Genomic DNA, 27,069 nt, shown 5'->3' with positions numbered 1-27,069 from the left:
TGTATGAGCCTGGCATTGCTAACGTGCTAAACAACAAACCAGTTGGACACATCCGTCTGGCATCGTCGTTTGACCTTTAAAAGCTATCAATGTTGTTTTGCTTGACTCATTTCCTTTCTAATCGAGGAGTCCTCAGACAAAGCAAACACCTCGGCTTCCATTTATCCATTTAATCCATGTGAAGGAGTGAATGGCTGATGTGCCTATGCACTGGCTGGGATTGCTGTTGGTTGTCTGCCGCTACGTTGGAGAGTGAGCTAACTAGACGGCGTTTTGTTTATATGTTTTGTTTGTTTGTTGTTTCACACCGCACACCGCACACCGCACACCGCACACCGCACAACTCACAACGCACACCACACCAGCTTCATGAGGCGCAAAGGAATTTAAGGTTTGTAGATGTTAGGGGCTTACAACAGGAATCTAAACGAACACTAGCATTTTATGCACGTACGCACGTACGCACGTACGCACGCACGAAAATATGTTGCTGTCTGAGTCGTTCATAGCGCTAACGTATATGACATGTCACAAAAGTCACAAAAGTCACAAAAGTCACGATGCCATTCCACAAAGTCTGGTCGTATAGCCAAGCAAAGCGAGTGAACTTGGTGTTTCGGCGCTTGAATTATTGGAATATTTTTTCCAAAATATAACATTTTCTCAGGCTTTATTTTTTTGTCCTGAACATTAATTTTCAAAGCACATCACAGGTTCCCCTCCAGCGAAATAGAGAGTACGTCGCGAATGAATGTCACCTGGCCTTAGGGCCTATAGTAGCTCTTCAAACCAAGAACCAGCCAGAAATGTCACTGGAATCCCGCTGAGGACAACAGGCATTGCATAGAAGAGTTGATTATTACTGCAAATGCCTGCAAGACGATTCTGCCACATAATCTAATGAAATTTCTCGAAGGAAACGTAAATCACCGCATGAATAAGGTAGCACAATACTGGAAATATTTTGCCTCAATAAACCACCATTCATATGAGATGGCCCTTGTCACGGGGTTGTCCTGCCTCGGTGACATCGCCGTTGGAAATGTTGCGTTTTCTTGAAGTTCTTCCGTGTATTATGGACACACTTGGTCCACTAACATTTCACCAAATGGTTTGCTTTCCGTATCTAATGGTGATAATCATTATGATTGTCATTTGTAAGTATTGATAGTGTGGGTGGTGATTATAACACAGCTGGAAGCAATAAACGTAACATAAAAGGTTAGGTCAATCCGGGCCGCTCTTCGTGAACTCAAGGTCCTTGCCCCCTTGAAGCCCAGGCAGCAAAGGGGACGCCTCCCAGGAAACAATGCCTCATCGAACCCCCAGAAAACTTCTCGGATAACGCCAAGACGCCCCTACTCTGGAACCTCATGCGTTTTGTCCTGAGCTTCAGCCGGTCTGCATTCCGGACAAAGAAATCCGGTGTCCTCCTAAAGGCAACCACAAGACTGAGAGGTACCAAAACTAAGGCACCATGATGCTTGGAATACAAGCCGGACATTTCGTGAGGGAAATGTCTTGTTCCCTGCGAATTACACTAATATTGTTCTCTTAAGCTATGTTTTCCACGACGAGTTCCATATTCCTGGTCGCACGGTGAATGGGCCACTTTTTTGTTGTCCAGCAATATAACAGCGACATGGTCACACGATCCACGGTTGAATATCAGATTCACCGTTTACGTTCGTCGGGTTGTAACAAAAGTGGGAAATGTGGAAGACTTAGGCGACTTCAGGTTTTCATCACCCATCAACCTGGCATTCTACGATGTAACCGGAATATTGTTCAAAGCGGCAATGTAACAAGCTCATACACGCAAATATCGTGCAGTGGCTGTTTAAATACACGTTCTGTACAGACATGGATTTAAGCACAAACCCTTCCCTCCAATATTGCCTTTCTTTTACAGAAATACGACTTCAAATGTCACGTATTTTACGCCCCGACCCGTAAGGCGTTGTAATCGGACGAGTCAACGGAAAAGCTGATACAAGCATGATACCTCTGTACTGAGGTATTAGTTTTGGCAAGTCGCCAAAGACATTAGGGCATTCGCAAGATGCCATGCTTCTGGGGACTTGTGGTGTTGTTCTTATGTGGCAGTTTCACAGTTGTATAAATGATTAACTGACATTTTCGCTATACTCTATGCAATATTCAAGCTTGACCTTAGCAGTGCTTCCTTGTGTTTTCCCTTTTTCACAACGAGAATCCAATTTTGCGACAGCATTGCTTAATATTTTTTTCCAGTTGCTCCTTGATTCATTCATGAAGAACTTCCATGTTGAAATCGACATTTAAAGACTGTGTGTCTATATATATATATATATATATATATATATATATATATATATATATATATATATATATATATATATATATATATATATATATATATATTATATATATATATTATATATATTATATATATATATATATATATTCTGCTATATTTAGTTGGGTCTTTTATCTTTTGTTTGTTTTGATTTCTGTTGGTTTTGATTGTTTTGTCATATATACATTTAGGGTTTTGTTTGTTTATTTGTCTTTGTCTTGCACGGAAGCTTATGGCTACTAATGGCCTCTGGTTCTGTAGTAAATCGTACATTTTAGTGACAGAATAACACATAACACATAATCAAGATAGCAGATCCAGGATTCAAACTCAAATGAGCGGATTCTGACTGGGAATTGCCGGCAGGATGATCGTTTTGATATGAAAATGACCTTTGGACAGATTCTCTATATACCTACGTCATGACTTAAAGGCGCACTATCGCGCCACACCTCTCCGGAAACATTTCTGAATTAAATACCAACTCCCAGACCCCAGCGAAACTACTATATTAGTTATCAGATTCGATTATTTACAGACTGCAGTCAAGGAGCTTGTAAACTTTGTGGGTGAGTTAATATTTAACGTCACATCGGCAGTATTTCCGCCACATCCTTACGACAACATGTTTGACATTGGAATGGATTATGTGTATGTGGACGAAGGACATTAAAACTAGACTATAGCAATTAGAATAAAAACTAGTGTGAAAACTTAACACTCATATCAGTATTTGGACATTACAATATACAAACATGCTCTAGACCGCCCACAACAGAAGGTAGATCACCACAAAGGAACCGTGGCTACTTACAGTACCTTTGCTACCTGCATGGACCCTATTTGGACAAGCACCATCCCTCCAGCTGCTGGCGATTGTAAGAAATGTTAGCCAAACGTAAAGTAACGAAAATACTACGCTTAAAAAACCTGGTAAGTTTAAATTGACCTCCTGTGTCATACAGCCATTAACAATATGTTCTTACTTTATACTTCCAATCATAAAATACGTATCTTTTAGCAAATCATTTAACAAATCTAATTCTTTTAAAGTGCAATAATTAAATGAGGTGGAATATTCACACAGTCAGGAATGCTTGACCGTGATTCTTTCATCGTAAGGAATGCAACATGGAGGATCCTCACCTTTCAATGGGCATTCATGTGTTAATCTTGTGTGGCCACAACGACATCATCTGGACTGACAAGTGAAGTTGGTATAACCATTATAAGGTTTTAGTGCGTGTTATGTATTTATAACTAATTGGGTGTCCAACTTCTTTTGCATCAGATCACGGATGTAAGATCTAATGGTAGCTTTATAATCAGTATGTGAATTACGAAGTGGTGTCACAAATTTGTTGAGTGCTGCCTTGGCAGCAAGATCAGCCATCCTGTTCCCAGAAATGCCAACAGCTGGGTAAGCAACAGCTGGAAAACTGACTGACTAAAATGAATTGAAAAAAGACAGGACGTCTTGTTTAGGGTTGGATGGTCAGAGCTGAAAGGGTTAGTACTGGCTGCATTGAGTGAGAGGCGAAGACATTTCTTTGTTTTAGGCTTGCCTGGTTAGTAACGTTTAGCGGTTAGTAACTGTGAAGTGGAACGGGTTACCTTTTGACAAACACCTGTTCACCCACTTGTGTACCAAATGATTCCAAAAAATAATCACTATTAATTAGTAAGTTCGTAAAGGGCAGGAACCGTTTTCTCGATCGTTTATCATCAGCAAACAGACACAAACTATGGCATGGCGCGCAACAGTAAATATTGTCGGTAAATAGTACCGACTGCGATCGTTCACAGGTGACAAACCCATTCACTGATAGACCGTGGACAGTGGTCAGATAACTAGCACTAAAATGAACAGGGCTACCTTTACTTAGGAAAATCTCAACTCCTTACAGGCTCCCTGCTTTAACATTGCACTAAGGTCACCTCAGTGACTTACGATCACATGAGTGCTTTGTGAAAGGAGATCCAGTGTCTCCGTTTATGAAGCAATCTTTACAAAGGCTAACCTTAACATGATTCTCTAACATTGCACTAAGGTTGCCCAGTGACTTACGATCACCGTAGTGCTTTTCTTCTTAAAGTTTTCATTATGAAAACAACTGTAAAGGTGATGACTTCGAAGCTATTGAAGGTATAGAAATGCTGTCTGTTAAAACTGATATTAATCTTATCATATACTGATGCTGTTGTTCTTTTTAGTGAAGACCCGGTCGAATTACAACAATCACTTGAAAAATTTCAACAATATTGTTCCAAATGGAAATTACAGGTAAATCTCACAACACCAAAGTGCTTAGTTGTGGTGGAGGACCCGCGACTAAATAAAAGAATATATCCCTTTATCATAACCAACACACAGAATAGTCAACATGTACAATTATCTCGGAATCAAACTTCATAGGAGTGGTAGATATATAATTACAATCACAAGTTGAGAGCGCAACAAAAGCCATGCATGCTTTATTGGAAAAAGTTCGGAATATAAATTTACCACTAGAATATATTTTATCAGCTTTTGAACTACGATCGTACCTATTATGATATATAGATCAGAAATTTAGGGAGTTGAAAATTTACTGATCATTGAAAGATTATACCTAAAATTCTTAAAACTAATTTCCTCATTATGAAACTCAACTCCAAACTTTGCTCTCAATGGTGAATTTGGTAGAGAGCTAGTTTGTCTAACAATATATAAACGAGTAACAACCCCTCCCTGGCATATGATCGCTAGTTGTACCAGTGCTGTGAAAATCTCCACTAAACTGTTTACATATATCCGGGTTAAATAGACTGAGATTTTTTTCATTTCTTAAAAATATCTTAACGATTGCGGATTAATTGATATACATGATAATCCTTCAGTTTGCAGTACCACGTGACTAGCATCAAAGTAGAACAGACATTCAAGGACCAAAATTTACAAAATTTTAGAAGTTGTTTCGAACAAAGTTCCAAGGGAGTTTATTATAATTGTTATTAACTGGATTTATATTTTGAACCATCCCTTTTCTGCCAGAAACAATTTACTTGCCTCTTCTAAAATTTAGAACGAGCAACCATTGTTTACCTTTTGAACCTGGCCGGTGGTCAAATACCCCTAGAAATGATCGTTTATATAAGATATGTAACTAACCCCCTGTTGGTGATGAGTGTCACCACCTGTTCAGGTGTCAAGGTCTTCACCAACACCGGCAGCTGCAGATAGATACCTCAGTGTGTCAATACCTGGGCCAACCTTTATACACTTATAGGAATATTTTGTTAAAAGAAAGCTAAAAATGTTAAAAAATTGTCACATTTTATTAAATGCATCAATAGAGGTATAGATTTAAGTACATGTACTTATATGTTTGTATCACTCTCCAGTGTGGCATGTGTGCATGTATGTATGAATCTGTGTGTGTTCGTAGGTACGTGCGTGTGTATTCGTGTATGTGTATGTATACACATTTCATTATACATCATCCTGTCTCGTGTATTTATTACTAACCCGTGGAAGATACTGCAGTGTAATATTTTTACGGCAATGTTACACTAGTGTAATACCGCTAAATGTATGACGTCATAATGTTTCAGAGTCATGACGTCACACTGCTAATGCCGCAGTGATACTGGACGTTGTTTGACTCGAGAAAAAGTGGGAGTCCTCACTCTCTAGCCGCAGTTTCTATCAATTTGTGTTGGAAGTAATAAACAGAATACTAAACTCCGCTGAACCAGACAATCCAGTGATCTGTATTATCAGCATTGATCTACGTAACTGGGATACAATGTCATGTGTGAACCAAGTCAGTGAGCAGGACCACTCGATCCGGTAAGTCGCCTCTATTGACAAGCATGGGTTACTAAAGGCCAACAATAATCAGATCTTTACGTGTCCGGCGAAATTGAGGAACATGAAGAAGATAATTATATATGCTGTTCAACTGTCAGATATTTTAAATGCTAGTGTGGCTTTCGAAATATTCATAAAAGGTATGTTAGGACGTATGTCCTGTGTGACACATAACATAGTGCACATAGAAATAGACAAAAAACACAAAACATAGAGTGATGAGAACGGATTTCCGACAGGGGTGGTGCTTACAATATCAATCACTGGTTTGCTTAGTCTACACAGCAGCTGTGTTGAAGACTTCGCCCGTGAACCTACAGTCAAGGCAGTTGCTGCGGAGTAGTTTTTTAAATCACCCAATCAATCCACGACCTTGTTACGGTGAAATGAAAAATGGCAACGTCTGTGACCAATGGACGTTCAGCCAACACTCCAGACTTACACCACTTAGCGTCTGAGTGAGTGAGTTTAGCTTTACGTCGCACTCACCAATATTCCAGCTATATGGCGGCGGTCTGTAAATAATCGAGACCAGACAATCCAGTGATCAACAGTATGATCATCGATGTGCACAACTGGGAACCGATGACATGTGTCAACTGAGCCAGCGATCTTGACCATGGGATTCCGTTAGTCGCCTCTCACGACAAGAATATGGCAAAACATGGGATGCGTAAGACCTATTCTACCCCGGATCTTCCCGGATGCAATAACATTAAATCGAGGAACATTGTATAAAAATTGGGAAGCATTAAAGATGGTCGCTTCCAGACCTACCATTTATGAATAAACAATGGATGATTATGTCAAGTACATTTCACTCATTGTTTGCTTATTTGTTTGTTTGTAGTGAACTATATTGTATCCTGACTAGCAGGCAGCCATATTGGGAATTTGTTTTCGTTTTTTTGTGCTCATTATTTCAATTATTATTGTAACATTTAATGTGAAGTTATTTCCTCACGTAATTCTTAATATTGGTATGTTGTTTATCTGTTGTATTACGCCAATCCCTGTTTAACGCACTATACGAATAACCGACTGAGGTAAGGAATCCGATGATTGACATGAAATTCACTCATACCCATTTAACCGGCACACAGGCTGTCGACGATTTTTTCGATGTCGGTGCTTTCAAATTTGATATTAAATCGAGGTGTATCTGTGCAGATATTGTAAATAATACTGTTTACAATCAGTATCAATGTTAAAAAAAATTGCACCATGTCATATTGCGGGGTCCGAAGCAAGCTTTTGGTTCTGTGACGGCATCTTTGCTATGTCGGTAGTGTGTATTCTTTGTTTACATATATGTTTGCTGCAAACTTTCATCCAAAGGAAGTTTTGTTATAGTTATTATAATGAAACAGCCAAAATTCATACTCGTTAATTTGCCCATGTTAGCATGTCAATGGTTCTCCAGGCAAAATAAAATACTCACGCATAGGTTATATCGGTAGTGTCAGAATAATTTACGTTACTTTCTTTTTGTTTACAGTTTTTCTTGTGGTAAATCATCGCACAGACCCACAAGATAACTTTTCTTCATTGACCATTTCATCTATTCTCGATATGTAAAAAGATATAGTTTCCTTCACACTGAATTTTCTTGCAATATGGAAAAATATGCTCGACATAATTAGAGATATTTTCACCAAGTAATCAAACGGTACCGTTATAATTCAAAATCTAGCATCCCAGTAATAGTATTCTTCACTGAAGTCTCATGTTACACATGTGCCCTAAGCAAGCATTCTAAATTTCCCCATCTTGACGTAACATTATTCATTACCAGAGGATATTAACGTCACTATGATTTACGCTAACGCCATATCTGGAAATTTGGACAGTTTCGCGAAACTATTGTGCTTTGTTGTGTGGTATTGCCGAAATATCTGCAACATGAATCAAACTTTGACAAGTGAAAGTAGTTATAGGTAGCTACCGCGGATTACATTACGTAACGTAAATTACGTCGAAGGATTCTTAACTATGTTTGTTTCTCACGATATTTTCTTTTGGTGTTAGGAATTCTAACTGGGCTTCTGTTTGATTTGTTTAATGGATTGTCATAGCGTTATATTATTGAATATTGAAAATTCTAATTAGTGAAAAGTACATTAACAAAATAATTCATCAAAATTATTAAGTTATTCAGTTGTGTGCATTCGTCAGTGTTGGTAAGCACATCATTATTGTAGCATAAAGTACGTCATTACATCCGAGATATTAAGCCGTTTCCAGAAAATTTAAAGGTTGAGTTAATATGTTAAAAACGTTGACTTACCATTGATGACACGTATGTAACAATGTCAAGTAGATTTCTTTTCAGATACAGTGTCTACACGTGCTGCCCCAAAGTAACATGGTAGAGAGAGACAAAAAACAAAACCTGGAGTAGCATACGTTTGTATCTCACACTGGAGATATAGTTGCCATGGTTGACGATTCTGTGTCGTTCTGATTAAAAGATAATTGTTACGCACTGATTATGAGTATTCTTGCTGAAATAAAGCTTAAATGTTATCACAATTGGATGTCATTATTGAACAGTAGTAATTTACGTTGCACAGGAATATCATTTTCCCGAACAACCAACAGAAATATTCGTACTTTTTGCACCAGGGCAGAAAACTATTAACTGATGTTTCCTTTTTTTATTAGTGTTCTTGGTTAAGTCTCTTTCTGATATCATTAAATAAGCAGATCACAACGTTAATTACTCTCTATATTTATACATTAGATGTGAAGCAGATTAATTCCGCAGTTCTATAGATTTATGTACAATCTTGATCTACGAACTGAACGTATCACGCAATTCAATGAGAAAACAAAAAGATCGTAAGCATACAGGAATACTGTAACGTACAATACAACATGGAGTTGGTGGTCACATATGTGAGGACACACAGTGAGAAATCTTGTCATGTCTGAGTATGAATATTTTGCTGAAAGTAGGTTCAGATACGGCATTAACTGAAAAAGTGATCGCGAAACGTGTTAGATTTGCTGTATTATAGCACAGTTGTAGACCTCAATGGTCCTGGTTTACTGAGCCGGAGTGGATTACATATTCGGGAGTGAAAAGACACAGTAGAACTGATATGGGTTAGGAGTTCAGTTTAATGTAAGTCTACTGGACCACTCATCACATCGTAAGCCTCGATCAACACAACATGGACACGACCAAATGCATCAAACAAGTAAACGAATCTCATCGCCTGATCCCGTCAGTACTTTTAGGAAAACCACGGAAGGCTGAAAATCTCTTTTAACCTGGACGTTAATGGAGTTGCAAGACTGGCTGATGATGACGAATTCTGATCCGTATCTTCGCGTGGTGAAAAGTATGCATGGCAGAAGAACAATTCTAATCCGTATCTTCGTGTGGTGAAAAGTATGCATGGCAGAAGAACAATTCTGATCCGTATCTTCGCGTGCAGTAAAGTATGCATGGCAGAAGAACAATTCTAATCCGTATCTTCGCGTGGTGAAAAGAACGCATGGTAGAAGAACGATTCTGATCCGTATCTTCGCGTGGTGAAAAGTACGCATGGCAGAAGAACAATTCTGATCCGTATCTTCGTGTGGTGAAAAGTACGCATGGCAGAAGAACAATTCTAATCCGTATCTTCGCGTGGTGAAAAGTACGCATGGCAGAAGAACGATTCTGATCCGTATCTTCGCGTGGTGAAAAGTACGCATGGCAGAAGAACGATTCTGATCGGTATCTTCGCGTGGTGAAAAGTACGCATGGCAGAAGAACGATTCTAATCCGTATCTTCGCGTGGTGAAAAGTATGCATGGCAGAAGAACGATTCTAATCCGTATCTTCGCGTGGTGAAAAGTATGCATGGCAGAAGAACAATTCTGATCCGTATCTTCGCGTGGTGAAAAGTACGCATGGCAGATGAACGATTCTGATCCGTATCTTCGCGTGGTGAAAAGTACGCATGGCAGAAGAACAATTCTGATCCGTATCTTCGCGACGTTACATGTGTCAACGGGGATCCTATGTCGACGCGTAGTATGTGATTGACGTGATCACATACATGCAATACTTTGACGAAATGATGAATGAATACGTTGATGAAGACGAAGGCATAGTTTAGTTCGAACGTCTTTAGTTGGTTTCACAAGACATGACAAACAGTGTACATGAATGAGGTGAGCGGACTTCCAGCTCAACCCCAGGGATCTCACATGCGAGCGGCATATCCTGCTCGCGGTCGTCCCTACAAAGACAGTCGGAATGCCGGCCTCCACACTCACATCTCACCTCTCACGTCTCACGTACAGTATAGATGTCAGCATACATATATATAGTTTTTAACAACAATAGACAGGCAAAGATTCAACAATAGACAGATAGAGAAGCTAATAGCACTTCCTTCTACAGCTGATGTGATGACAGACACAGCCAAGGGGGATGACCAATAAAGGCCATAAATGTCATATACAGTAATTAATGGAAGTGACAAAGAGGAACAAGGTAGCTGACAAAACAATGTACTCTGCGGTAGTGATAAAGATCAAGATTGCAGATTGAATAATAATGACTAAATATCATATAGCCTGGCCACATAGTTTTTGGTCAGTAGAAATATTTGGACATGGCTGTCCTGAAGTAGACACTATAACAACTTCCCCCTGTTCCGTAAAGCTTGGACCCCAAGCTTAAATAAATTGAGTTCAAACTGATAGGAGTGAAGCTTTGTAAATACCAACAATTCGAATCAGTAAATAATCACTGTAAAGTGATTCTTGATGTCGTTGACATCCCGTGCAGCAAGTATATCTATGCATCGACGGTTAGAGAGTGATCATCTTGTCAATTTGACACCATAAAATAATCATAGGATCATTGCAATGTACATTTCACATTCGGGTATTGGCTACTTAGGAGAGTTTCAAGAAATATTTCAAAGTCTGAGCAGAATATTCAAATCTGGATTCTGGCTTTGTGGTGAGGCTCAGTACCAAATAATAATAATAATTAGCGTCATAAAAGTATGCATCAAACATCTCAGCAAATATTTCACATTAAGAAAGTTGAAACCAGGAGTCATACTTTACCGCGCGACTCAGACGGTACTTGTCGGTACTGTTGCCCTTTTAAGTATGATGGGTGCTCTCCCGTGTCTGTGACGGAGCTTGCCCATAAAGTGTGGGTGCTATGCCCAATAAAAAATAATACTCCTACAATGGGGGCTATTCCTGTGTCGTTGACAGAGCTTGCCCATATATTGTGGGTGCTATGCCCAATAAAGAAGTATTAATAAAAACCCTACTCTGACTTCAAAATTCTAAAATGCTGGATATTGCTTTGCTGTTAATGCCTTAATATTTACACATGATAAAAATGTGGTTATGGGTATCTGGAGAAAACAATATTCCTATTCTGACTTCATTCTGTATCTATATAAGTAATCAATGTTCACATGCTCGAAATACAATATGGTATAGACATAAGACGGTAGTAATGTACTGGTCTATGATCAAACATACCTGGTTGCACTTAGCAACAATAATACATTGTATATCCTGCACTCAGTTCATTTAAGTACACACAGATAAGTAAGTCCTAATGAGCTGTCTTGTACACAATGTTCATGTTGAAGATGTTCATAAGGTGGCTTCTGGATGAATACACGATCTCCACGGGAGAGACGCACCTACTTTCTTGGTCTGTCATATCTTGTTGTTCCATCCTTAACTTGTGGGTTGTCCATTAGGTGGTTGCTGTATGATGCTCCATTAAAGATGGCAGTGTTGAGGGACCATGTTCGCTTGCATCCGCTCCGTTTTGACGTAGAAATTGGGGAATCATCCTTGATACATGATGTTAATGGCAGGCACATAGAGAGGTTTCAAGATCGGGAGTAAGCTAAAATGTTACTCCATCCGGATTCTAACACCAGTTGTCAACGGGGATCCTATGTCGACGCGCAGTATGTGATTGACGTGATCACATACATGCAATACTTTGACGAAATGATGAATGAATACGTTGATGAAGACGAAGGCATAGTTTAGTTCGAACGTCTTTAGTTGGTTTCACAAGACATGACAAACAAGTGTACATGAATGAGGTGAGCGGACTTCCAGCTCAACCCCAGGGATCTCACATGCGAGCGGCATATCCTGCTCGCGGTCGTCCCTACAAAGACAGTCGGAATGCCGGCCTCCACACTCACATCTCACCTCTCACGTCTCACGTACAGTATAGATGTCAGCATACATATATATAGTTTTTAACAACAATAGACAGACAAAGATTCAACAATGGACAGATAGAGAAGCTAATAGCACTTCCTTCTACAGCTGATGTGATGACAGACACAGCCAAGGGGGATGACCAATAAAGGCCATAAATATCATATACAGTAATTAATGGAAGTGACAAAGAGGAACAAGGTAGCTGACAAAACAATGTACTCTGCGGTAGTGATAAAGATCAAGATTGCAGATTGAATAATAATGACTAAATATCATATAGCCTGGCCACATAGTTTTTGGTCAGTAGAAATATTTGGACATGGCTGTCCTGAAGTAGACACTATAACAACTTCCCCCTGTTCCGTAAAGCTTGGACCCCAAGCTTAAATAAATTGAGTTCAAACTGATAGGAGTGAAGCTTTGTAAATACCAACAATTCGAATCAGTAAATAATCACTGTAAAGTGATTCTTGATGTCGTTGACATCCCGTGCAGCAAGTATATCTATGCATCGACGGTTAGAGAGTGATCATCTTGTCAATTTGACACCATAAAATAATCATAGGATCATTGCAATGTACATTTCACATTCGGGTATTGGCTACTTAGGACAGTTTCAAGAAATATTTCAAAGTCTGAGCAGAATATTCAAATCTGGATTCTGGCTTTGTGGTGAGGCTCAGTACCAAATAATAATAATAATTAGCGTCATAAAAGTATGCATCAAACATCTCAGCAAATATTTCACATTAAGAAAGTTGAAACCAGGAGTCATACTTTACCGCGCGACTCAGACGGTACTTGTCGGTACTGTTGCCCTTTTAAGTATGATGGGTGCTCTCCCGTGTCTGTGACGGAGCTTGCCCATAAAGTGTGGGTGCTATGCCCAATAAAAAATAATACTCCTACAATGGGGGCTATTCCTGTGTCGTTGACAGAGCTTGCCCATATATTGTGGGTGCTATGCCCAATAAAGAAGTATTAATAAAAACCCTACTCTGACTTCAAAATTCTAAAATGCTGGATATTGCTTTGCTGTTAATGCCTTAATATTTACACATGATAAAATGTGGTTATGGGTATCTGGAGAAAACAATATTCCTATTCTGACTTCATTCTGTATCTATATAAGTAATCAATGTTCACATGCTCGAAATACAATATGGTATAGACATAAGACGGTAGTAATGTACTGGTCTATGATCAAACATACCTGGTTGCACTTAGCAACAATAATACATTGTATATCCTGCACTCAGTTCATTTAAGTACACACAGATAAGTAAGTCCTAATGAGCTGTCTTGTACACAATGTTCATGTTGAAGATGTTCATAAGGTGGCTTCTGGATGAATACACGATCTCCACGGGAGAGACGCACCTACTTTCTTGGTCTGTCATATCTTGTTGTTCCATCCTTAACTTGTGGGTTGTCCATTAGGTGGTTGCTGTATGATGCTCCATTAAAGATGGCAGTGTTGAGGGACCATGTTCGCTTGCATCCGCTCCGTTTTGACGTAGAAATTGGGGAATCATCCTTGATACATGATGTTAATGGCAGGCACATAGAGAGGTTTCAAGATCGGGAGTAAGCTAAAATGTTACTCCATCCGGATTCTAACACCAGTTGTCAACGGGGATCCTATGTCGACGCGCAGTATGTGATTGACGTGATCACATACATGCAATACTTTGACGAAATGATGAATGAATACGTTGATGAAGACGAAGGCATAGTTTAGTTCGAACGTCTTTAGTTGGTTTCACAAGACATGACAAACAAGTGTACATGAATGAGGTGAGCGGACTTCCAGCTCAACCCCAGGGATCTCACATGCGAGCGGCATATCCTGCTCGCGGTCGTCCCTACAAAGACAGTCGGAATGCCGGCCTCCACACTCACATCTCACCTCTCACGTCTCACGTACAGTATAGATGTCAGCATACATATATATAGTTTTTAACAACAATAGACAGACAAAGATTCAACAATGGACAGATAGAGAAGCTAATAGCACTTCCTTCTACAGCTGATGTGATGACAGACACAGCCAAGGGGGATGACCAATAAAGGCCATAAATGTCATATACAGTAATTAATGGAAGTGACAAAGAGGAACAAGGTAGCTGACAAAACAATGTACTCTGCGGTAGTGATAAAGATCGAGATTGCAGACTGAATAATAATAACTAAATATCATATAGCCTGGCCACATAGTTTTTGGTCAGTAGAAATATTTGGACATGGCTGTCCTGAAGTAGACACTATAACGCATGCATGGAAATCTGTGTAATGGCTTCAGCTACTATGTTTATGGTTCTACAAGCATGGCTGGTGAGGACCAATCCTAACCCCATTTTTGCATTGTTAAAAGTATGGCTGGCACCAGACTAAACCTCACCTCAGTGGTCTCGGGGTTGCAAGCGTGGGTTGCAGAAAGACAGAGGTTCCAACAAAACCACAGTCTTCCCCGAATATTCACAGGGAGGTGTACTTCTGGCACTACCAGGAATACCACTGACACTTCAAACATTCGAAGCATACATTACCGTAAGAGCGTGTAGGGAAGAACATTTGTTTTCCTGTCTGTCAAATAAGGATAACACGCAAAGCCATGATTGCACTGTCGGTGTTAATCATTCGAGCGACAAATGCTTAAATCAATAATGTATAGCTCAGAAAAGATAATGGAAGAACATGTTATTCATTACTGTCACCTTAAGTATCTCAACAAGTTGCCCGTTGTGCTGAGTCATTTTAGGTTTTAAGACGTTAACTAGTAGGTTACTTACATACATATATACTTAGTTATTTATGCAGGATCACCCAGGTTACCAGCAAGCGTGAAAGGATGACAATATGCTTAACAGTTGATGAATGCATGCCCATTATACTCAGTGGATGTTTATACATCAACTCCGTAGGAAGGAGTATTTTGTAGTTTTGTTTCTAGCCGCAGTTATGTCTGACATATTAGGTGTTCCGTTTGTTGTTTGACGTCGCATTCAGCAATATCTTTGCTGCACACCGGCGGTAAGAAATCGTGCTTGTACCAGGCAATCCAGAGGTCAATATCATGAACATCGATCTACGTAAATGGGATACCATAACATGATTGTATCAACCAAGTCAGAGAACCTGACCACCAGATCAGGTTTTGTCGCCTTTTAGGAAAAGCATGGGTACCTGAAGACCAATTCTACCATGACTTCAGTAAATACTGGATTGTGATTGGTTGATCAAAGTCATTCAGAGGTATATAATCACGTTATATACCTTTGATTTTCCAACACAGTATGTTTATCTCCTAATTATAAATCAATTCACAGGTCAAGTAGTGGTCATACAGACATATAAGCGTGGGCACAGTTACATATTCAGGTAAAGACCTTGCTGGCATACTTTTGCGCACGGTTGCCCTTGATACTTCAGGTCTTCAGGCCTGCATACATACTCCGGGGTCTGGAGGTTGCAGGTGTGGGCGGACACTCACCACCAGTACAATCCTACAGGTTCTTCATTGGGACATGTCAGTGGACTTATTTGCCAGCCATAGGCCGGCATGCTTTCTCACAATAGTAGGTTGTCGGCTGTGACCTAGATGCGGTTTGTCATTTCATCTTACAGTTCTATTATTCCTACCAATAATCCTAGAAAATGGAAAAATGACGGGAGCAAAATTGCAAAAACAATATCTTTTCAGATATGTAACACCCTACACTGTGACATCCCCCATCCCCTCTCTTATGCCCCAAAATGATTATGCTGAAGACTTTGATTTCTGAAATACTCTCGCCTCTGACGCAGTTTCGAGTGTGCGCCCAGATAAGTTTTTCATAAGTGATCTTCGACTGTATTGATTCACCCACATCACCGGTTGTTCGTTCATGTAAATTGTGAATGAGATTAAACTTTGCGTTCAGACGCATGGTGTAAATGTGCACCTAGGAGATGACTAACTTCAAATCTTGTTCTCTTTTGTTTTGTTTCGACACTGATCCTTACGTCTAAAGCTGTACACGCTGTAAAAAGTGTTATCCAAACATTGTGGTCAATGTGACAGAGAAGACAAATTTCAATAGGTCAGCATCACACAAGAAGAAATATACGAGAAACTGACACGTCATCAAACGAAAACCTCTACTCTGATTCTGACATTATGCATTTGTCTTCACTTTCCTCTTATTGAAAACATACAGGAGCATGCACAATGTCATGCCGTTAGACACAATGTCGTGAAACCAGAAGCTATGTCATGCCATTAGAAGCAATGCTCCTGAAACCCAATTAGTAGATAATAATCTCAGGCAGAAATGTGGAAGATCGGTGTTGACAAGTAAACAATGTCCGTGTATGTACGAAATGTCCGCGAAAATGTTTTGGAGGTGTAACCAGTGTCAAACAAGCAATAATGATTAATATCCACGATGAGTTCCATTGCCATTATATATATACACCTTTGAAAAAATCCATCTCTTGGCATGGATATGAGGAAGTAAAGTTTACTTACGCGACTTGATTAAATGACAGAAAAGCGTCCCCAGATTGTTCCCGCCAGATTTACTCCAAGGCTTCCACACCAAAGGAATGTTTAGCTAAACTTCACGGAACCTGAAAGCTTGGCGTAGTAATACAATGTGACACTGCAATTAAACTGGCCAATAGCGAGCTTTCGGCGCCTACGCCTCGTAGCTGTGCTCGTCGCACTATTTCTTCCTGTTAAGCACTATTTTATTCCGTCAGCGTAACGAAGGTGTGAAAAGGCTAACGTGCAAGCAGATCGGTCCATACAAGCATACAAGCGTGAGGAGATGTCGACGAGCGTTGCCACAGTCATGCAGTTGTCACTCGCACCCAAACAATTTACATCCAAGGGATAATTTAGATCAGTGTCGGTCGGGCGAACAGACGGATGTTTCTTCTGCAAAAGGCAATACAGCGTGTCGATGTAATTAAGAGAACAGTGACATTGGTCAGAATACAGGAATAGGTTTGTGAAATATATTTAGAGGACCACTATAGACACTCTTCTCAGTTTGGTTTTATCGAGTAGTCATGTCTGGAAATAGAACCTCGGCAATGAGTTGCTTACACACGATCGACCATGCATATTGGCGCGGGACTGATTCTGCCGTTGAACAGAGAGGCAGAACCGTCGGTACAATATACGGCCGGATGGGAGTAGTGTTGGTTAATCAGGAAAATAAAAGCTTTAATAATGATCTCGCTCATCTTAGAACTGCAGTTTCGTTGCAGTTTAAACATGTTGTTCATACATCTACATGTCATATTATTTGTTATTTACTTAGACCAGGCAATATTTCTTGCTTTATGAAGGATTTTTCAAAAATAGTAAATTTGAAATAAATAGGTTCTTTTGGATGTCATATGCTACATGGTAGCAAATAGAGCAAAAACAAAACCCCACAAAAACGTGATTCTCTTTCACTCGTTAACTAGTAATATACTATTTATTACAAATAGTTATGTACGACTTTGTTTAATGTGTGTTTGTTTATAATCCATGTACACAAAGATAGACATTAACAGTTCCATGGCACAACATGTATGTCAGTCGTAAAAACTATGCAGGTACGATAGAAGTTCTATAAGATAGTGTTATCGCATTCTTATGACGTCACTGTTCTTTATACTATCAACCACCTGCCTGACCTGAACCAACCAGGCTATATACATGCCATTATGGTGCAGTTGAAATACTGAGTAAATTATGCGACAGCACTGACAAGGTACTAATGAACTAGATAAAGTTCCAGTCATATTACTGTTTATCAGATTGGTGTGGGAGTACGACCGGAAGTGTTAGGTGTCTGAGACGTTTGACTCACACACTCACTCACTCACTCACTCACTCACTCACACACTCACAGTCCCACTCACTCTGATATCTACTCACTTACATACCCACTCATATATACACTGATTCACTGACCCGCGCAATCACTCGTAATCTTATTTAAACAAATTCTCCATAAATTCTGCATCCATATTTTAAGATTTTCTGAAAATGCATGATGCGGTTTCCAAAGGACGTACGAGGTATCAACAGGGCATTTTTTCTGTCTTCTGTGTATCCTGAGCATCACTAACATGTTAGGACAGTGTTTGTTTCATATCGATCCCGCATGAACTTCATCTCTGTTGAGCAGTGGATCGAACTTTCATGACGCCTTGTCCAGAGCACTTCTCACCCCTCAACGATAATTGACATTTCCCAAGTATTCTGTAAACCGCATTGCCAACTCACGACCTTTCCACAGCATGTGATGTGACCACGAGAGCATGTGGTATTTAGAAGGTGTTTCCCCGATATGATGTCGGGGAGAAAACACAAGCGTCAAGTCATCAGAGCATCTTTACCCTGCTTTACTCTAAGTCTCAATGATTCACACATGTGCCCTGTTGTCACAACTTTCAGCTCAAGCAGGTATCATTATTAGATTAAGGCTGTTGTGCAGCACAAGCTTTCATTTCTGGATTTTTTATCGATAACACTCTTGTTTCTTTCAATTTACACCTCTTCTCTGCTGCAACCGTGCTGAAATCTATTTACGGACATAGTCGAGTACCAATCTTTCCTATTGTCGAAATCTCACTCTCCCTGATTCACATATGACAGAAACGTAAAATCTCCAACTAAAATCTCATATTTTAGTTGTGACATATATCAACACGATCAAGATCTTCTCGCATTGATGGTAAGTGTATCGAGTGCTGTGTTGTCACATGACTTCCCCAACCTTACCATGTTTGTTGGAAGCCATCCTTCATTTGCAGAACCTGCACTCGTGTCAATACTGCAGTCTCCAAATTGGCTGCGTATTGTGTGTCAGTTGCACAGTTTTGTCTCTTGGTCATCACCACCTTCCCGTGTTTGTTGGAAGTCATTCGTCCATAGCAGAAACTGTACTCGTGTCAATACCGCAATCTTCAATTTGGCTGCGTATTGTCTGTTAGCTGCATAGTCTTGTCTCATGGTCATCGCCACCTCCTCGTGTTTGTATGAAGGCGTGGAAGCCAGCTGGCAGGTCAGATGCTGCAGTCATGTAGATGCTGCAGTCATGTCGATGCCGCTGTCATGTCGATGCTGCAGTCATGTACACTGGCCCAAAAAAGAAACGCATAGGTGAAAATCCAATGTTGTGAGAGATGATTTATTAACTTAAATTGCACAAAAAGTAATGGAACTTGAGCAATGATAATTCACACGGGTGTCAAGACATATACAATCATTCACAGTGGTATTAAGCGTCTCTATTTTCCATGGCATAGTGAGAAAGTCAGTATCTGGTGTGACCACCACGGGCATCAATCACTGCTCTGCATCGCCTGGGCATTGACTGTATAAGACGTCGTATCCGCCTTTGTGGGATTCTTCTCCACTCATCTCGCAACGCATTCACCAACTGTAGACGTGTCTGTGGCTGCGGCTGTCAACGTCGTAACCGTTTATCCAATTGGTCCCATAAATGTTCAATTGGGTTCAAATCCGGCGATTTTGAGGGCCATGGAAGAACTGTAATGTTGTTGTTGGCAAGGAAATCCGTGGTAATGCGTGCTGTGTGCGGTCTTGCATTGTCGTGCTGGAAAATTTCCCTTCTAGCGTCAATTGTAGGAACAACATGACGGTTCAGAATTTCATCCCGGTAGCGTACAGCATTGAGATTCCCTTGCACATGCACCAACTGTGTCCTGCCGTTCATAGATATGCCTCCCCACATCATTACACCTCCACCACCGTGTCTGTTGACCTCACGAACGCACTGTCGAGCATATCTCTCATTTCGACGTCTGTAAATACGCATCCTTCCATCATGTCTGTACAGCAGAAAACGTGACTCATCGCTGAACCAGATCCTCCTCCAATTCAAGAGGTTCCATGCCCGAACGTTCCTGCACCACTGATCATGAAGACGTGCACGACGGTGATGGGGATGCAGAACAGGTCCTGCATGAGGTCGCATAGGTCGAATTCCATGCTCTCTTAGGCGATTCCTGATGGTTTGTGGAGAGACTCTACGCAGCCCAGGAACGTGATCAGCGGTATACGTAGCAGTGACGGCCCGATTACGCAGATGAAGCACCCGGATGTAGCGGTCTTGTGCTGGAGTTGTCACCCTTGGTCTCCCACTCCTTGGACGGTCTCTGGTCGAGTTGTGTTGCGTGTATCGTTGCCAGAGACGGGAAATCGTGCTCTGCCTCACATTCAGACGTCTGGCAACTGATGACTGACTTTCCCCAGCTTCCAGACGTCCAATGGCTCTATTTCTGTTTTCTTCATTTAACCTTGGCATTTTTCGCGTCGCATAGAAAGAAATTCGAAGAATGAATCGCAACAGGACCTGTCCCCTTTTATAGCCATCATAATCAAGATTGAGATCCTGCATTTGCACGTGCATAATGCTTTCAGATTTTCCCACGTGCAGATTATACAAAGCGTTTTCAAGGTGCTGTGGTGTGGCGAATAATCACCAGAGGTTGTGTTTGTTTGTCTGTTTTGGTTGTATTGACTATAAAAACACTTAATATTTACATTAATTGTCATTCCATTCCATATTTTCCGAAAAAATCTACTTTAAAAATGAGATTTCAGCTATGCGTTTCTTTTTTGGGTCAGTGTAGATGCTGCAGTCTTGTCGATGCTGCAGTCGTGTCGATGCTGCACTTGTGTCCAAGCTGCACTTGTGTCCAAGCTGCAGTCGTGTCGATGCTGCAGTCGTGTCGATGCTGCACTCGTGTCGATGCTGCAGTCTTGTCGATGCTGCAGTCTTGTCGATGCTACAGTCGTGTCGATGCTGCAGTCATGTCGATGCTACAGTCGTGTCGATGCTACAGTCGTGTCGATGCTGCACTCTTGTCCATGCTGCAGTCGTGTCCATGCTGCAGTCGTGTCGATGCTGCACTCTTGTCCATGCTGCAGTCTTGTCGATGCTGCAGTCTTGTCGATGCTACAGTCGTGTCGATGCTGCAGTCATGTCGATGCTACAGTCGTGTCGATGCTACAGTCGTGTCGATGCTGCACTCTTGTCCATGCTGCAGTCGTGTCCATGCTGCAGTCGTGTCCATGCTGCACTCTTGTCCATGCTGCAGTCTTGTCGATGCTGCAGTCTTGTCGATGCTACAGTCGTGTCGATGCTGCAGTCATGTCGATGCTACAGTCGTGTCGATGCTACAGTCGTGTCGATGCTGTACTCTTGTCGATGCTGCAGTCTTTACAGTGACTTGATGGGACGGGATACCTTCTGGCTACATGTTATGTGTCAATCACATACTCTTCAATATGAAAACATTTTTTGAATGTTATAACTATGAATTGACATCGTCTCCCTTCTAAATCCGGAAATACAGACATTTGTGAAAAAATAGGCAACGCCTCGACCGGAATTATGAGTAACGTCTCAACAGCATAAGCCACCACTTTATCTACAGTGGACGTTATCTTCACGATTGTTTTAGAGCTAAATACGGCAATTATGCTCAAGCGAAGTGGATTCATCAGGTCTCTTAAGAACTGGCTGTGAGATTAATTGCCTGTGTCACAGTCCATTTTATATTTCGTGATTTTGCAATAATGTTCACAGTCGTTTTACATCATACATGGATTTACAAATTGTGTAAAACGGCTTTAAGTAGTGTGAGGATTTACACAGTGTGCACAGGAATCTTACGTAAAGTGGGGATTTGAGTGGGCGGAGCGGTTTTACGGTGTGTGAGGATTTACGGTGTTTACAGTGGTTTTACAAAATGCAAGTGTGTGAATGTGCACTGCAGTTTTACGTAATGTGAAGATTTAGACAATGAGACAGAAGTTTTTATACATTGTGCATACCGTAGATTCAGTTTATTCTGTACACTTTGATTTTCACGTTTATGAGGGCAAAAATTTTAAAATCAATTTCAGACAAACTTTTAGTATTCTAATATTTCTCCCGACAAAATGTGTTCTTAACCACAGAAACATTAGATTACCGGAAAAGTGTATCTCACCTTGAAAAGTCATAATATTTGATCATAAAATGTGATATTTTAATAGATATAATATTTGATCAATAGATGTGATATTTTAAGATATAATATTTGGTCATTGGATGTGATATTTTAATAGATGTAATATTTGATCATTAGATGTGATATTTTAATAGATGTAATATTTGATCATAAGATGTGATATTTTAAGATATAATATTTGGTCATTGGATGTGATATTTTAATAGATGTAATATTTGATCATTAGATGTGATATTTTAATAGATGTAATATTTGATCATAAGATGTGATATTTTAATAGATGTAATATTTGATCATTAGATGTGATATTTTAATAGATGTAATATTTGATCATTAGATGAGATATTTTAATAGATGTAATATAATTCTGCATTATCTTCAGACCTTTTCGTTTTAGCTTATAACCAAAGAATCTTACGGCGAAAAGACATATTTTCTGAACAATAGATGTATTAATTGTGCTGATTTTATATGCTTTTGGAATGTGTTGAAACCATTATTTACTCACATGTTCCTTTATTAACAAAACACCAACGTCATTAGACCAACTGGTCATGATTACTGAGGTAAGGGCTATTTTTGTAATACAGTAATGATTTTCTTCTCGTTCAGAAAAAAATATGTCATTCTCGATAATAAATAATTAGGTCACAAGATTTAGGTTGAAAATCTGAACATTTCTATGAACACGTTCCCGGCAGAACGAAACATTGTGACGAATCCATGATGTTAAAATACTGACACATTTTTTTCCGTTTGGGCAATTGATTTATTCGTTCGTACTTCCTAATCGCGTGAGCTAGCAATTGCCTGTGAAGTTGCCGTCCAAATAGTTTGCTATTTCTGGCTTTCATGATAATGAAAGACGCATGTTTCTGACAATCGTAGCTTAAGGAACAAATTCATTAAAGAAAAGATTGCTTATTCCCACTAGGAAGTCAAAAGCAATAAAGATATTTTTTACTTATATATTTTTAACCAAAATGATTTCATGGACCATGCGATGTATTTAAGTCCATATTGTAAAAGAGATCAATGTTGTAAATAATCAGTATTGTAAAGGAAGTCCACAAGGTAAACAATCCATTCTGAAGACAATTCCCGTTATAAAGACAATCCCTGTTATAAAGACAATCCCCGTTTTAAAGACAATTCATGCTGTAACAAATCTAAGTATCACATTATCGAAACTCTCGGGGAATTTACAGGAATGAATCCTTGTTTAGTGCCCCACTTTGGGAATGTTATAGCTGACTGTTGCTTGAGCAAAGCGATAATCCTTCCAACATTCCATGTTTCAAACAAACAGTCTGAGAATTGATCAGGCCGTCAAAACAATTCTTGCACGCTGTTGGGTAATCAACAATTTGGTCCACAAAGTCAAACTGAGGCGTCATTTAAGATTAGTAGGGATAGATGTAGTTAAACATATTTCAAACCGAGGAATCTTTCAAATTGGATGCATAAGTGAAACGTTTTGTCTGATAAATCCTATTTTGGTTGTTTTAGGTGAACAAATGACTTGTCTCTACATGTGTTTGTGACAAGATGAATGCTTTGTATCAACTTTTAAGTAAACACTAACTAATGATAAAGTCGGAAGCGAAAAATATAGTTGACAACATTTGTCTAGGTTTTACACGTTAAGACACATACGACTAAAACACACACACACACACACACACACACACACACACACACACACACACACACACACTTACATGCACACACATATGTTTGTAATCAATGCGCCTCACTCTTATAGATCATATAATTATATTTTTTTTCACTTGACCAGAAATGATCTCTGGTGACATCATCATGATAATCTGCTCTGATCTGTTTTCAAAACCAAGACAGGAATGTCAGCTTCACAAGGATATAATGAAACACGCGATATTGAAGCCTGTCTTTGTTTAAGAAGGAGGGATACATGTTAGTCATTATTTTCTGATAATGACCTGCATATAAATGGCGTGTACCTTCCCGAATCAGTATAGAGTCCACACATATACAACGAACTTGTCAGATACACGTGCGACTTCAGAAGTTTCTTGGATTCCTTTCAATTCCCACCCACGACTAGGCTTAAACTGAACCCACAGTTAGCAATTAAATACATATCCACAGGCACGTTTGTAGTTAGAAATGAAGTATGTACCTCATCGTTATAACATATTCCCTTTTTGTAAAATATTTAGTATTATAATAATACTCAGCCAATGCGTTTTCCGAGACACATTTCGCGTAATTCCTCAGGTGAGAATTATAGTTTTAATACAAACTGCATAAAAGGTAAGACATACTTAATTCCTCAAGAACACTGAGGTTTCCTGTCATGACCGAAGTAATCTGTATGTATTCTTTCTACATCTGCCTCAAAATATGAAAATATTTATTTTGTTGCAAAAGCAATATCTATTACTTCACATTATAAAGCTGTCGGCAAACATGTCGTGTCATTATACACGTCAGAGCATTACTGCAGATTAATAATGTAATGTGACATTTGGATTAACCCATCTTAATTTGTTCATATCTGTCAACACAGTACGTCAGAAATACCTGCAATGACGTACATATGCTGCAAAACAGCTAACTGTGTAAATAGTCATTAACACCTAGCAGTCCACAGACTGATAAACATTCGTTAATGTTTCTCATATCTTTGGGTTGAAGTAATCTAGATCTACTTGAGGTTGAAAATAATTTGTCATATACCATCTAATGCTGTCCCTTGGAAAGAATGTGTTCATGTAACTGATGTAACTGATATTACTTTTGTAGTGGTTCCTCAGGTTACAGCTACCCGTCTGACATCTGAAAGGTATCACTTTACATATTGTATCTGTTTAAATTACGTATATATACTCTCGGGTTTCTTCTATTCGTCTTTTGGTCTTCTTGTTTTAGCGGGGTTGACTCTTTTTGTGGAGTTTCGTTTTGGCACTCAAACATGGAAGTGTAAGTAGAAACTCTTGGTTATACCAATCCATTTAAATAGCACTGGACCGTTAACGAGACTTACACATACCCTATCTGTATCAACGAATGCTGCAGCGTCAAGGACAGTTAGTAAGATAAGTAACAACGGCATTAAACAATATCGCTCTCTGAAGCAAACGCTAAGGCAGGCAACACATGTCATGTGCTTGTCACCTACAGGTAAAGAAATGAAGGACGATACAATTCCATTGTCTTTCACAGGAACCTCCCTGAAAGTGTACAACGGAACTGTGATGTTAAGGATGTAAATTGGAGCATGGTTCAGATGGAATTGACAGAATATCCAACAGTGATGTACGCATGTTTGTGAAGGTATTTTAATGTCATGTCAAAATCCTTCTTTTCACTCAAATGTCAAGTTTTGTTGTTTTGCCTTGTCGCAGTGTGTCGCCATGAGCAGATAATGGGAAACTCCGGGATGTGAGAGTTTGGATGGCTAACACAGAAACACTGACTCGGCGTACCAGGCTGGAGGCAACCTATTGAGTGTTTCCAATTAACTACACACTCCCTGTAGGCTTGTTGGGACACGGAAGGACAACCGACGCTTCAACACGCTTCCTACATTGTGTTTTCAGAAACGTACCATAAATAGTGACACTCTGCCTAGTTTTCGGTTTCCCTTTACCTTTCGTTCACGCTTCTAGAGTCTACTGAACTAATATGAAATCATTTGAAAACGAATGTTAAAATATGTGGCTGACTTTTTGTGACTTTTGTTCCTTTACTTTTTTGAGGATCTTTTTGAATTTGTGTATACAATATTGTAAATTGTGTGTTGAACTTTGGATTATAATCAGTAATTGAGTAATCCTTTTATTAAAGTGGTTGTTTAAAAGAATATAGTTACAGATCAGACGAAGTCTAATTCGTACTGTTTTCTTTTGGAAAGTAACCCCTTCAGGATTTGACATTTAGATATGTGTATGTTTGTGATTAACTGCAGTAATATACAATTCAGATAATTGTGTTCACACTGCAATTTCAAACCCAACAAACATGATTTGAACATGGTGGTACTTTAACTCTCATGGACATGAAACTATTCCGGAGGGCGAAAGGGGTAAGACTGGAAATATATATGTGTCATTCAACTTTGGTTTGACCAACCCTGATCTACTCTTCATGGAGGTTCAGCCAAAGTAGGGGTTAACGAATTTGTCATGTCCCAGTTAAATAGAGGTAAAGTCAGAGTTTATTGTTTGTTTTGTTTTGCTTTGCTTGTTTCTTGTATAATGTCGCACAGAGGCTGCACTCGTGTCGATGCTGCAATCTTCACAGTGACTTGATGGGACAGGATACCTTTTGGCTACATGTTGTGTGTCAGTCACATACTCTTCCATGCATACATACTTTAAATATCGCTATGCACCCTTTAACTAAACGGAAACATCTGGAAACTACTGCACTGCAGTTCTACAAAGAGCTATGCTTTTGTAAGATATCAGGGTGAAAACTCTGACAGGTATCCTGTTATGTCGTCCTGGCTTTTCATAGTGTTTATTAATGATTTGGTTTCTTCTCTGAGACAAGCTAGTAAAAGTGTGCATGGTCTGAGTGTTCCGACTATATTGCTTGCTGACGACACAACACTTGTCCGTACTTCACCGAAGGGAATTCAAAA

General features: G+C 39.6%; 1 protein-coding gene across 1 annotated transcript in view; it reads right to left on the bottom strand.

Moving 5' to 3' along the window:
- Window positions 1-17,122, bottom strand: part of LOC137281606 (uncharacterized) — a 93,545-nt gene extending 76,423 nt beyond the window's left edge. Inside the window, exon 1 of the mRNA XM_067812942.1 lies at window positions 16,921-17,122. The gene's annotated coding sequence lies outside the window, so the exon portion shown is untranslated. The remainder of the gene's footprint in view (window positions 1-16,920) is intronic.
- Between the last annotated feature and the right edge of the window lie 9,947 nt (window positions 17,123-27,069).

This window comes from Haliotis asinina, chromosome 4 (assembly GCF_037392515.1).
Source record: "Haliotis asinina isolate JCU_RB_2024 chromosome 4, JCU_Hal_asi_v2, whole genome shotgun sequence".
Classification (NCBI taxonomy): domain Eukaryota; kingdom Metazoa; phylum Mollusca; class Gastropoda; order Lepetellida; family Haliotidae; genus Haliotis; species Haliotis asinina.
This window is presented reverse-complemented; position numbering and strand designations above follow the sequence as displayed.